This window comes from Nicotiana tabacum, chromosome 16 (genome assembly GCF_000715075.1).
Source record: "Nicotiana tabacum cultivar K326 chromosome 16, ASM71507v2, whole genome shotgun sequence".
Classification (NCBI taxonomy): domain Eukaryota; kingdom Viridiplantae; phylum Streptophyta; class Magnoliopsida; order Solanales; family Solanaceae; genus Nicotiana; species Nicotiana tabacum.
Window position 1 is genome coordinate 83,431,001 of NC_134095.1, and position 13,633 is coordinate 83,444,633.

The window sequence follows — 13,633 nt, forward strand, 5'->3', positions numbered from 1 at the left end:
CCCGAGGGGTTGATTTTATATGTTTATCTTTTCTCGCTGCTTTTCATATACTTGTTTAACTGTTAAAAATGTATTTTAAAGAAGCTTATACTGAACTAAGGCATTTTTATAAAATTTCACTGTTTTATTGCATTATATTGGTTTTACACTACCTCTCATAGCATTTTACTGTGTTTTACGTGTTTTCTTATCGCTCAGTCTACATTTATTATTATTACTCACTGAGTTGGAGTACTCACTTTACTCCTTGCACCCTGTGTGCAGATTCAGGAGCTTCGGTTCCTGCCAGTGAGGGCTGATTGCTCCCAACAGGCTATTTGGAGTCCATTAGGTAGCTGCTCGGCGTTCGCAACCTAGTATTTCTCCCTCCCATCTTACTTTTTATTTCTAGTTTTGTAATAGACTGTATAAACTCTTTCATACTTTTAGACTTATGTTAGATGCTCATGACTGGTGACACCCCGATGTAGGATTGTGTTGGATTTTTCGCAAATTGTACTAGTTCACTTTTATTTTGGGATCATTAACATGTTAATGACTTAAATTGTGTTATTATAATTGTTTAAAATAAATTGGGTGTTGTGTCGACTGGCCTTGTTTCACGATAGGTGCCATCACGGCCGGGTACGGATTTAGGGTCGTGACAAATTTAGGCCTTTTGGCCTTAAGTGCATCTGAATTGCAATTTTTCATTTTAGACTTATTAGTTTTAAGTGCATGAAATTATTTGTTGCACTTCATACCTTTTGGCCTTAAGTGCATCTGAAGTACAATTTTTCACTTCAGACTTATTGGTCTTAAGTGCATGAAACCATTGGTTACACTTTAGACCTATTTGGCCTGAAGTGCATCTGAAATGTAATTTTTTACTTCAGACTTATTGGTTTTAAGTGTAGGAAAACGTTTGTTACACTTAAGATCTTTTGGCCTTAAGTGCATCTGAAGTGTAATTTTTCACTTCAGACTTATTGGCCTTAAGTGCATGAAACCATTGGTTACACTTCAGACCTAATTAGTCTTAAGTGTTTTTGAAGTGCAATTTTTCACTTCAGCCTTATTGGCCTTAAGTGTAGGAAAACGTTTGATGCACTTCAGACATTTTGGCCTTAAGTGAATTTGAAGTGCAATTTTTCACTTCAGACTTATTGGCCTTAAGTGCATGAAACCATTGGTTGCACTTCAGACCTATTTGGCCTTAAGTGCATCTGAAGTGCAATTTTTTCACTTCAGACTAATATTTTTTAATTTCAAACCCAATAAGTCTGAAGTTGATCGTAAAGTGAGTAAGCTTACAATTTTTTTTTACAAAATGGGTATAAGTTCAATTGTGACCCCAAAACTAGGTATAGATACAAACGCGCCTTTTATTATTCTACCTCCATATTGCACCTTTTTTTAACTTTGATCACAAAAATATATTTTTAAGTATTTTGAAATAAAATTTATATATTAGAAACTATATAAAAAGTAGTATTAGCCATAATAATTAATAATTTAAAATAATTAAAAATAAAATCACGATTAAAGAAAAACTCATTTACCTCTCAAAACCAAAATTATATCACATAAATTGGGACATAAAAAGTGATACCAATTACTAGTTGTTTATTTTTCATTTACATGTTTTGATCATGTTCTACGGCGCACCAGAGTGTGGCTAGTCAGTTAGGATTTAGTCTTAAAACGCTAGTGGTTATCTACTGGTGTCGGACTTTATCTACTGATTATTGTTTTACTTTCAATCTATTTTGTGTTTCTTATAATGTGGTTAATTTTTCTATGATTTTATTGATGGTACTAATATATCAGTCTCTTTTCACCTTATTGAGCCGAGGGTCTCCCGAACAACCTCTCTGCCTCTCAGGGTAGGGGTAAGGTCTGTGTACACATTTAATTATTTTCGGCCACTGTAAGGGATTCCCACAAGAACTCCGGCAAACTCCTCGTTGGAAAAAATGGAGTCCAGCTCACCATTTTCATCTTCCTTCACTTTTATTTTTACCCCGTACATCCTCATTTTTCAGCGGTAACAAACACCCAGTAAAAACCACCAACTAGTGAATTAAAATATGAAGATAATGATGGCTTGACAACTCTAAAACTTGAGAGTATCAAAACTACCGGCGACGGTTTTGTTTCCAACGACGATAACGATTCTAAATATTTTTATTTTTGTTAGAAGTTCTCGAGGATTAATAGATCCACCTTTCTTTTATGTTGTACTCTAATTGATCGGGTGTTAATTAGTTGAAATTATGTTTATATTAATATAATAAAGTTCTATAGTTATGGAGGGAAAAGAAGGTGGCGAATGCGATAATAGGTGAAAATAAAATTGTGGAAGTCAAAATTTTCTTTTAGAGGTGGTAAAGATATTATGTCTGGTAAAGCCAGTATGATAATCGTGATTTTTGGGGTTGTTGATAATGGATGTGAGAGAAGGAACAGTGAAAGAAAGGAGAAGATTGAAAACACTGGAAAAAAAGTTAATTTTAGTGATAAAAAAATTGAGGCGCGTGTACTCCACCACACAACATAGATGTGGTTGTGACATTTTAAGGATAAATTTATTCCGTTTTAAAATAATTTAGGGGGTAATAGGCAGGGGCGGAGTTAGAGTGTAGCCAGCGGGTTCGGCCGAACCTAGTAGCTTTGGTTCGAACTCTGTATTTGTCTAAAAAAATTTATTGAATATGTATAAATTATTAATTTAGAACCCAGTAACTTAAAACGATAAGAATTCTGAATCCATAAGTTTGAAATCCTGACTCCACCTCTGATAATAGGACTCCCATAAAATTTAATTGTGTAGATGAAAATCTGACTATAAGTGGAGGGTACTTATCCCTTTTCCCTTATATATACCTCTGGTCAATACTTGAGGAGTTTCACAAATTTCACCTTCCCCATTTTTCAATTGTCGAAAAAGAACTCTACCAGCGCATTAAAATGAAGAGAAAGAAGGAAAAGAATTGGAGAATTTGGTTAAATGACAATATTGCCCATCTTTTAAAGTTTTAGCAAGGGTGTTATTTAAGAATTAAAGAATAGGAAAGGAAGAGTGCTAAACTACTACACTTACATAGTTGAGACAGAAATAAGGACTTATGTAAATATTAATTTATTATTTTAAATATTTGTAATAAAATACATCGACAACCCCTTCACACACTCTATTTAAATTCTGTTCCATTTGAACAGTCTGACTACGCCTTTACTTTATTATTTAGACACAAAATTGATAAGTAGCAAAACACAAAAGGTTCACACGTCATGGTAACGAATAAAACATAGACAAGTGGATTTAACTAAAACTAAAAAAAGTGTTAAAAAAGGTTGTAACAAGAACCATCAGAAAAAGGTTGTGCCGAGTTCTTCTTCCATTCTCGTCACTCGTCAGTCATTCATATTTCTTTCTCCATCTCAGTTGGCTTTCCACATCCAGATGTGCTATAAGGTCTCCTTTTTTATCTTTTTCAAATTTCTCCTAGTTTACTCGATTGAAGAAGGTTGTTAGTGCAATATCGAAAAGAGTACCGGCTCTCAAATTTTTGCTTCTATTTGCCGATGTGAAGAACTGAAAATATCTTGGACAGAAGCAAACTCAGGTAGCAGACTTTACGACTACAAAATCGATCAATTTAGTGTTTTCATTAATTTTCTGCGTTGAGGTTGGGCCTGCTGTGTCGTCTCACCACCATTACCGACCAGCTGAAGCTCTAAAGAAAAAGGACTATGATCAGCACTTGTCTGAGAATCCGCTTGCAATCCAGTATCAGTAGGGACTTTAGATGAGTTTAGAAGTACTTTTGCACCAATTTGTTGCTACGTAACTGGTGGAGAGTTCACTGTATCATTTTGTCGAATATCTTGTATGCTCGGAACAGCTGAAATTTCTTTTTGCATTATTGTGGAGTTTTTCTGGATGAAGCCAGTGGGAGAAAGCTTAGACACATTCTCCATGACAGCAGAAAAGCTTTTCGCATTGGTTTTTCTCTATTTGAACTGCCGGAATTACATTTCCGGCCAACTGAAGCTTCGTTAGTGTTTAATATAATGTCGGAGCTGACATTTCCGACAGTAGAATGGTTACTTACAGTTTATGAGTTAGTCAGTAATACCAGGAATGATTCCTCGAAGATGTTTCAATCCACTGGTAACAAATTCAAAATTTTAATACCGCCGGTCGACGAGCTCTGAAACCACCGGGAACACTTCGATTCACCTTTCACTCGTTCGAAGCGAATTCAATAGCCCCGTGAAATTGGAAACTAAATCAGCTCCAACATTTTAATCGATAGCAAATTTTGGATTTGATATCAGACTAGCAAAAATAACATTTTCCAGCAAGAAGTATGAGGAGTTCATAGCCTCTATTCTCCACTTAAATATCAGTTTTTTATTATATGGCAAAGTTCAGACTTGTAACAAAGGCATAAATCACATATTAGTAATAACAAAAAATTCAAATTAGGTTGAAACACAAAAGGAGAAAATGTAAGAAACAAGAATCCATGTCAAAAACTCGAGAACTTGCTTTTATTCCATACATCTGTACAGTATGCACTGTTCAGTTAAAAGTTGTGTTGCCTTTCTCTAATAGAAAATATGTCTGCAACCAAGCATTCACTTATTTCTCTTGCCAAAGTGGGACCGAAATGCTTCTTCTGCCTATTTAATTTCCAAAGACCATTTGCATCCATTCATATCACCTACAACAATAGAAAGGTAACAACAAAAATGTCTTATTGCAAACCGATAACAAACGGGTATGAGATATATAAAGCTAAATAAAAATCCAATCCAAATATAATACTAAGCATAGAAATGTAGATCTACTTTCGGCAATTACACAGCCACCTATTGATATATTTTCTTGTAAATATAGTTAAGAAAGCTAGTCCAGAATTCCTAACCCCAAAATCACTATATAACCGGTTTCCTGCTTCCTAGCTAGTATATTACAAAGAGAAAGATAAAGAAAAGCCAAGCAAGAATAGCATGTTAACCACAGACCGCTTAAAGTATTGGGTAACACTTCAAAAAAGAGCAGGCCACGTTGACTTAATATGAAGCATTCATTTAATGTTATTTAACAAAAGATGATTAGTTTAAGTTCTCACCAAGCTTAGGGACACTTCCTGTGGACAATAAAAGGGACCAGATTCATCAAACTCGCCCTTTGTTATACACATCTGCATGGACGTAGATGTTAGCTGCTAAATCCCTTGAGCTTAAAAGAGTTAATAAATACATTGATTGATTGATCAGTGAGATAAAGCAAAAAGAAACTAACTTGTTCGAAAGTACAGAGGGAAGCTAGAATTGATCCTCCAATCCAGGGACCGTACTTCCTTGCTCATAGGTTCTGCTATGACTTCCTTGCTCATACGTTCTGCTATGCCAGGAAACATAGTTGATCCACCACTTAGCACAACATTTGAAAATAAATCTTTTCTAATATCAACATCGCATATCATGACTGAGTTGTAGGCTTTTTCATGCATTCCTATCGCTTCCATTCCAACCAATGACGGGTGGAAGAGGAACACAGGGCAACGGAACCTCTCAACACCAATATTAATGACTTCACCATCAGGAAGCTCATAGCCCTTCTCAACTGATGAGATGTATTTTTTTGCCTCCTCAATCTCTTTTTCAAAATCCAGTGCAACATAAGCAATTTTCTCCTTCATATGACAAAAAACATCTTTTTCAATCTTATACTTGAATGTGTAACCACTCTCGCAGAGAATCTTCACGAGATAATATGTAAGATCATCACCACCAAGATCTAACCGCGAGATAGCATGGAGAAGTGCATGTCTCTCATAGATGGGGACAGTGTTGCTCACACTATCACAAGAATCAACCACAATACCTTGTTTGGAAGCAACGAAATTAGTGACTAATCAAATCGGTAGAGAGAACTAGAATATATTAGTGTTCCATCTACAGCTTACCAGTTGTACGACCACTAGTATACAGTGAGAGAACAACCTCGATTGCAACATACATGGCTGGCACATTGAATGACTCAAACATGATTTGAGTCATTTTCTCTCAGTTTGCCACGGGGTTAAATGGTGCATCAGTCAGAAGAACGGAATACTCCTCGGGAGCAACAGCGAGCTCATTGTAAAATATATGGCGCCAGATTTGCTCCACATCATCCCAATTGCTTACTGTACCTTGTTCAACGGGGTATTTCAGAGGAAAAGCACCTCTTCTGTACCAAGCTTCATCACCAACATAGGCATTTTTTTGTCCCATGGCAACGAAAGTGTGACGAGGACGGCCAACTATATTTGGGAGAACAGCCTTTGGAGAATCATGCCCAGCGAAGCCGGCCTAAAGAAACGACGACAAAATTATAATTCATTAGCACCATGCATGGAGCTGAAATTACAAGCAGTCTTTTCTAACTAACCTTGACCATTCCAGTTCCTTTGTCAATAACAAGTGGTCGAATATCCTTCCCATCAGCCATCATATAAGGACTTCAAATACAGAGAAAAAAGTGAAAATTACAAAATCAGCTTAATCTGTGAGCATTGGTGCAGCGGGTGTTCATTCAAGCAATATGAAGATATCTTACTCATGTTAAAAGCCCAAAACATGGATTTTCCAAAATTCTTAATTACATGATCAGGATGATAAAGATAATTGTGTCCGACCAAAACATATTCTACAAACTTTGGATCAGAACCACATGAAATCATCATCCTAAGGGTATGTTTGGTATGATGGAACTGAAGCTTATCTTGATAAAATCAAACCCATGTATTGCTAGTTCCGTAGTTAGAGTGTAAGAGAAAAACCAAAAAACTGGTGCACAATCTAGAATTTAGATTAAACCATTGCAATGTCTGAGCACGTGATTTTTACCTCACACGAATTACTCCAAAAGAATTCCCAAAATGAGGTCTTTTGTTTAATTATTTGTTATTTTAGGCATTACTGTGCGATTTTCCTGATTGTTTGCATATGTTTGTGTGCATGTTTAATTTTATTAATGCATTAAAAATACAAAAAATACAGCATCTGCACTTAGTATTTGATTTTACATTTTTGGTTAATTTAATAAAATGTTGTTTTACAAAAATGAAAAATTCACAAAAAATAACGCATTTTTGCATTTTTAGTGTTTAATGTCAAAATTTTGCTATTTTTTCTTTTAATTTGGTATTAATTATGTGTGATAATTATTATTTAGAAATAATTAGTATTTTAAGATCATTTTGGTTTTTATAGCTTAATTTAGGATTTTTTAAGTTTTAATTTTTGAAAGAAAAGGAAGAAAAGAGAAGGAAATCAAATTTGGGCCAAATTCAATTTAATTCAAGAGGCCCAAATCAAATACACCTGAAACCCCCCCTCCCCCCAGTCCGGCCCAAACCCGTCCCAACCCGGTCCATCACCAGACTAAACCAAACGACGTCGTTTGGACATGCTTTAATCTGGGCCGTTGAATTAATTTGATCGAACGGTCCAGAGCTCCACCCACAACCCGAACCCGACCCGATCCCTGAACTGATCCAACCCCATTTAACCAAAACGACCTCGTTTTATTTAAGTATTTGATCAGAGTCGTTGGATTCCAATCATCCAACGGCCCTAATTAAATCGTTAATGTTAATATACCCAAAACCCCAAACCCCTTACCCCTCTCAGAACCCCCTCCTTCGTCTCTCATCTCCTCAGAGACGACCCTGTCTCACCGCCACATTCCGCCCGCCAGAAATCATCCACGGCGGCGGACGGTGGCCAATCACCCCCAAAAATACACCCCAGAACCACCCCGAGCCCCTCTTACCAAATCCATGACTCGTTTCCCTCGAATTGTCTCAGAACTCGTCGAATATTTGATTGAAGTTCGGACCCCTGAACCTTAGCCTATCCAATCACCCTCATCTTTACACCATAGAACCACTCCGAGCCCCTCTTTCAAAATCCACGACTCTTTTTCTTCGAATATTCCCCGAACTTGTCAAATTTTGGATCGAAGATAAGACCTAAAAATGTCAAAACTCCAGAATCGGTAGATTTGGTGATGATTAAGACCAAAACGGACCTCAGTCATGTATTTTCATCTGAGAACACATGATTGAGATCTCTTTTGGTCGAAATCGAGAGTTGGAAGAAGAAATTCAAAGCTGGCCATTTTTGCTAGGTATTTTTATTCATTAAACTGGTATTGCATGATTTTGTTTGTCATTTTTAATTTCATTTTCGTCTTTGTTGTATCCGCCTTTCTTCTCTTCATTATAGACTCACATATTAGTCCGTCAGTATCACATGATTAATTTAATAGCATGTTTAATTCATTAGTCTCTATTATTTAGTTCGTCATCATCTGTTCCTTTGTCCCTGTTTCTTTGTAAAAGTTTCTTGTTTTGTTTGAAATGGGTTTCTGGATGGTGCTCAATGGGGATTACAGATTTAGGGATTTTGAATTGGGTCAACTTGACCCATTTTGGCTTTGATTCCAGGGTTAGTTTCAGGGTTGTAAGGATAGCTTGAGAATTGTTTAATAAAAAGGGGAAGTCACCTAATTAAGAAGCTTCTATAGTTGTAGGGTTTAGATTTCACTACTAAATAAACTAAAACCTTAAGAATTGAGTGGAATCGAATTTTTAAATGTTGAAAGGGCACTCTGTGAATCCAAAAGGCATTTCCCATTGCCTATTTAAGGAAACAACACACTGAGAAAAAGGAAGGGGGCTGGTACTCTGAAATACACAGATTCTGATACTCTGAAATGCATAAATTCTGATACTCTGAGATACAGAAGAGAGAGTCAAAAGAGTTCATAGATAGGAACATTCTGAAAAATACTGAAAAGAATTTTACTGTTACATTGATTCATCCGGAGTTACTCACTATTTTCCTGGCTAAAAATCTGGGTTGTTCTTGCTGTTTAACTACTACTAAACTTCATCCCCTGTTTTCCTTTATTTCCACGTACAGTCTCTTGAATTCTGATGGATGTAGGTTTTATAATAAAGATGAAAATGAGAGTTTGAAATATGACCTCAAAATTGTGTTGTTTATTTACATGGTGTTTATATTCTTGGCCATTTGATTCAATATAGTTTAGTTGTTTTAATTAGATTGGCTAAGTTATTATGTTGTAATTGAATTATGGACTGTTGAAAAAAAAACTTGATTAAGCATGAATTAATAGATAATTTTGTGTTTAGGCTACGGTAGCTAAATATGTGGTAACTTGGAACTGTCAGGGACTACAGCAGTATATTTCCTCGATATATGACTTTAGCTACAAGTTTGGTTAAAATAGATACTGTGTTTGTATGGGATTCTGTATTAAAACAGCTGTCGATAATGATTGTTAAAGTAACTCCTCAACAGGTTCATTATGTTATTTTCTCTTTATTCTAATGTAATTAGTTGCATTTGTTAATTTGTGGTTGGTAACTTCATGTGGCTGTGGTTACTTGCATCTTCTTTAGCTTCTGGTGGATTTGCTTATTTTTTGGGCAAGTTTAATATAAGTTTGAACCTGCGATTTTAGGGTTTCTATGTTGAATCTGGGTGTCATTAATCACGGCTTGCAATTTTCAAATAGCAACTAGTTCGGTTGAGTTCTCTATCGTTGCGTGTGTTCTGTTTCCATTTGGTTTTGGTTTTGTCACGATGTTAATGACTACGTATAATGTTGTAGAAACGTACGTTTGGGTTTATTGTCTATCTTGAACTTCCTGATTAGTAGCTTGTGTTTTGTATGGGTTTATAAAGTCTATTGTGGAGGTGGGTTTCGAATTTTAACAAAGCTAGGTGCACATAGGTTCTAATGATCATGTTAACATCTTTATGAAATTATAGTATCCAATTAAATTGTGGCTTTAGTCTTAATGATCTTGGAAATGGTTTTGGAGACATGATTCTTTGTTCATTTAACTAAATTTTGGTCATAAAGGGGAGTATCACAATACTGTCCTCAAGCTTTTGTTGGAATATTTTAAAAACTTGCAATCAAATTTTGTGATAAGTGTTTTCATTTACAGTACATATCCAACAAAGCATTCCATATGAAAGTATCCATTTTAATATGTGAAAGGGTCCGTCATTACCTGTATGCGGGCACTCCAGTAGACATTTTAATAGGTGAAAGAGTTGCATATGTTCTCAACGCATAAAATTGTTAGACGTTGTATTGTTGCAAATGAGTATTCAAGAGAGATGCAATTATGGGCTATTGTTGTTGCACTATGTCTCCTAAGCAAATCAAATCAATTGTGATTGTGTACACGTTCGCGTGACATAATTACGATTCTAAAAACCAATTTGGAGTATGCGTTCGCGCAACCTCGATCAAACCTTCTTAATAATAAAAGTGGATGCTAATGGGCCGTTAACTAAAATTAGTTCATATAGCATGAGATGTGCCATGTTGAATAAAATTCCAAAACCCATGGCCCTCACTTAATTAATTTTAACTCTTTAGAAATTGAGATTTGCCATTTTTATTAAATAATCCATGGCCCTCATATAATTAATAATAACTCTTTTAAAATCGGGGTGTGCCATCAATTGAATTTTTTATGACCTCCGCAAACTTTTTTTTTGTTATTTTGAACGATCGTAGTTTGCTTTAGACTCGATTTAGATTAGTATTGTGATTATGTATACGCTCGCGTAACATAATTGTAAATTTAACTCTAAAAAAAGGACTCGAGGGATGCGTTCGCGCAGCTTCAACTAAAATTTTCTTAAATAAATAAACGTTATTAATTATGGACACGTACGCGTGACATGATTTTTGACGCTCCAAAACAAAAGAGTATACGTACGCGTAACTCAATTCTTTAATTACGAATAATCAAGTGATTTTTTTAAAAAAAACGGTAAAGGTAAAATACATGTAGGATTTTAAATAATTTAAGCCAAGTATAAATTGTTAAGCGACCGTGCTAAAACCATGAAATTTGGGAGTGCCTAACACCTTCTCCCGGGTTAACAGAATTCCTTACCCGATTTTCTGGTTTCGCAGACTTAAAACTGAGTCAACCTTCCTCGATTTGGGATTTAAAATAAACCGATGACTCGGGACACCATAAATTATCCCCAGTGGCAACTCTGAATAAAGTAAATAATCTCGTTTCGATTGTCACTTAAATTGGAAAAAACTCCCTTATATCCCCTCTCGGGGGATGTAGGTAAAAAGGAGGTGTGACAGCTCTAGCGACTCCGCTGGGGATGAGAACCCAGAACTTCTGGTTCAGGGTTCAGAATTCGATCTCAGAATAACTGTTATATTGGCTTTATTTATTATCTGATTTTATTTACATGATTGGGCCTAATGTGCTAAGTGTTGCTTTTCACCGCTTTGATATTGATGAACTGTATATAAACTGTTACGAAACTCTTCCTCTTTCTGAGTCTTCTGAATTTATGGTGCACACGTGCGCGTGACCCACCTTTCTGTTAAAAATCATACCAAATAGAATGAAGTTGGGTCAAGTAACTAGGCCGGGTAGACTTTCGTGCTCCCAGTACGTTGCCTCCACTTCGGCTCGAGCTGCCCGCTTGGGTAAGCCGGGTTTAGAACAATATACCCCAGGTTTTACACTTAGAATAACTCAGCTTCATGCCGGATCCCTAGTAGGAACATTTGATTGCATCATGTGCATTTGACTTTGGAGACTCAACACAGGGGTTGGGTCTGTCTAGGACAGGTGTACCCGAAACGAAAAGACCATCCTGATGCATCTTACTTGCTACTTGTGCATTCATTTGTTTCGGATTTGCATGTTGACCGGCTTGTAAGGGGAAAGTTAGAGAAGGAAAATCAATGTGAGGACCGAGAAAGAATATTAGCTGTTTTCGAGAAAAAAAAAATTCCAAAATATTTTAAAATACTACCGAAATTTTGAAAAAAGAAGAAGGAAATTTTGTGTTTTTTTAAAAAAAAAAATAGTTTTATTATTACGAACTACGTAAGTTTGATTCTCGCCAGATGTGAGATACGTAGGCAACCTACAACGGGCCCAACTATTTTTAAAAAAAAGAAGAAGAAAAAGATAATAAATAAATAAAAATATGGGTACGTAAATGTCGTTGTAAGGTGATGTCATTCTTGTCCAAAATATGCCGAATGTCCCCAAAAGGGCGCTAGAAGGCTGTTTTTGCAAGAACAGCCACCTTTGGTCGATTTTTTTAAAAGAAAAAAAAAATTTGGCCGGTTAGCAAACACAGCCTTTAAATCTTCTTCATCGAAGTGCTTTTTATGAATTCTTTTTAGAAATATTGATGATTTTTTTTTCAAAATGAGTCTTGATTTTTGTTTTTAAAATTAAAATCACTTACAGGTACAAAATGAGCACCATCCAAAACCCACCATTCAAAGATGTAGATGAGTTTCTATTTCGGCTTCAGATGTGGTGGTATGAATTAGGAGGAGATGGTCAGAAATGGGTCATTAAGTATTTGGGAGCTCTCACAGATATTATGAAAGTTAAACCACGCGATGATTTGATTACGGCACTAGTGACTTTTTGGGACCCTGTTCACAATGTCTTTCGCTTCTCTGATTTCGAGCTTACTCCCACATTAGAAGAAATAGCTGGATATTCCAGTTTTGATGGAGATTTGAGAAACCAGAATCTTATATTCCCAAAAGCTCCCTCTGTACACCGATTCTTTGGTCTTCTAAATATTAGTAATCAAATCAGAAAGAGCAACGTTGTCAAAGGGTGTTGTTCTTTCAACTTCCTATATTCAAGGTTTAGAAAACCGGATGGATTTGAAATTCATGAAAAGGGCCTTACTAACAAACAAAACAAGGACACTTGGCAGATTCACCGTCGCTTCGCTTTCATGGTGGCTTTTCTGGGAATCATGGTCTTCCCAAACAAAGAGCGGACCATTGATATTCGCATAGCCAGAGTCGTACAAGTCCTCACTACCAAAGAACATCACACTCTTGCCCCGATCATTCTCTCAGACATTTATCGGGCGTTGACTTTGTGTAAGTCTGGGGCAAAATTCTTTGAAGGGTGCAATATTTTGTTGCAAATGTGGTTGACTGAACATCTCCGACATCACCCCAAGTTCATGCAGTATGGTCCAAGCAAGGACAATTTCATTGAGAGTTATGAAGAAAGAATAAAAGATTATAAATCTCCAGAAGTGGTGGAAGCCTGGATATCCCATTTAAGATCTTTAATGGCAAGTCAAATTGAGTGGACTTTGGGATGGCTCCCGGTAAAAGAGGTAATACACATGTCGGCCTTAAAGAGTTATTTGTTGTTGTTGGGTTTGAAGAGTATCCAGCCGTATGCGCCACAGAGAGTTCTAAGACAGCTAGGGAGATACCAAGTGGTGCCTGATGATGAATATTTGAGTGTCCAAGTGATTGAGCTACACCCCAAAGCCACACTCCCTGAGGCTTTAATGTAGCGGATTTGGAATGGTTGTCGATACTTGAAAGATGATACCCAAGTTCCAGATCCTTCGAAAGGTGAGATAGATCCAGGTTATGCTAGGTGGTTTGAGAAAAGATCTCGTGTGGATGATGCACCAGAACCCGATCCCAGAAGGCCCATAAAAAGACCGCATATCCAAGCCATTGATGACAAAATCCAAGAACGGTTGGCTTGGGGTGAAAAGG

General features: G+C 36.4%; 1 pseudogene; it reads right to left on the bottom strand.

The window, feature by feature from the left end:
* Positions 1 to 5,128: 5,128 nt before the first annotated feature.
* On the bottom strand, positions 5,129 to 6,490 carry LOC107787588 (actin-101-like; annotated as a pseudogene).
* Between the last annotated feature and the right edge of the window lie 7,143 nt (positions 6,491 to 13,633).